The sequence below is a fragment of the Scomber japonicus genome, chromosome 13 (genome assembly GCF_027409825.1).
Source record: "Scomber japonicus isolate fScoJap1 chromosome 13, fScoJap1.pri, whole genome shotgun sequence".
Taxonomy (NCBI): domain Eukaryota; kingdom Metazoa; phylum Chordata; class Actinopteri; order Scombriformes; family Scombridae; genus Scomber; species Scomber japonicus.
The window spans coordinates 19803585-19804667 of NC_070590.1; positions in this window are offsets into that span (position 1 = coordinate 19803585).

Consider the following 1083-nt stretch of genomic DNA (forward strand, 5'->3'; position numbering starts at 1 on the left):
CTATTTTTTGTTAAAAATTCTAATTGATGAATGATGTCAGCACCAAGCGACAAAGCCTTCAAACATTTTTGTTTGATGTAACAGTCATGTGTTGTTGTGTGAATGGGCTTATGTGGTCATTTCCTGACATATAGACCCTGATATATAGACTGGTGAAAAATCACAAAGAAGACACAGAATAAATAAGAGACATAACTTAGACACTCAAGGTGTCTCAACACGTACTAAGAAACTTTATTTGACATATTTCTTCAATTTGTCACCCATTCTGTGATCAAATCTGTGGATTGACAGATTATTCAAGTAAATATATCTCTATTTTGAAATGTGAAAGTGAGTCAAACATACAGTTATTTAGGTTTGCGCCATATCAGACAAAACAGACACTAGATAGCAGGTAGTTGTGTCTATTTAAGTTTTACTTAGATTGCTGATGCAAGCAAGCAAAACATGTGGGTGAGAGACGGGAATATCAGCCATGGTGATATAATATGGGCAGTCATCTGGGCAGCTTATGTGTCTACGTGTGACTGTTTGAGGCATGTGTGGTCCGCGTAGGCTGTTGTTTTCCTCTCGTCTGATGTGAGTGTGATGTGCAGACAGCTGGATGTAATCTGCAGCATCTGTCTGCAAACATACAGTGTGTGTATTTGTAAGATCTGCATGTGAGTCACAGTGACTCATCAGAGGAAGTAGATCTGACCCCTGATGTCTGAGGCACTCATTCACACCTTCTGCTACATATCAAAAGTAATGATACTCACATCATGACAGGCATCTGTTTTTAAGCAGCCAGGTTTGCTGTGTTTATTCTCTAACATGTAAAATCAGTAATGTCTCTTAGATATAGGCATAAATCAATGCCAGCTTTCTTAATGGATCATTTTGTCTAGTTGGTTCTGCAGAAACAATTACCCAGTATAATAGTTTGGTCACGTGGGCTTATAACTAGGGCAGCAGGGTTTGTAAGGAAAGCACTGTTCCCATTGTAGTACAACTGTAGTAGCAGTATTCCCAGCACTCCCATTCATCCCCTGCTGCTCTCTCTATCCATGTGTATGTATGTGTTTGCTTCAGGATCTT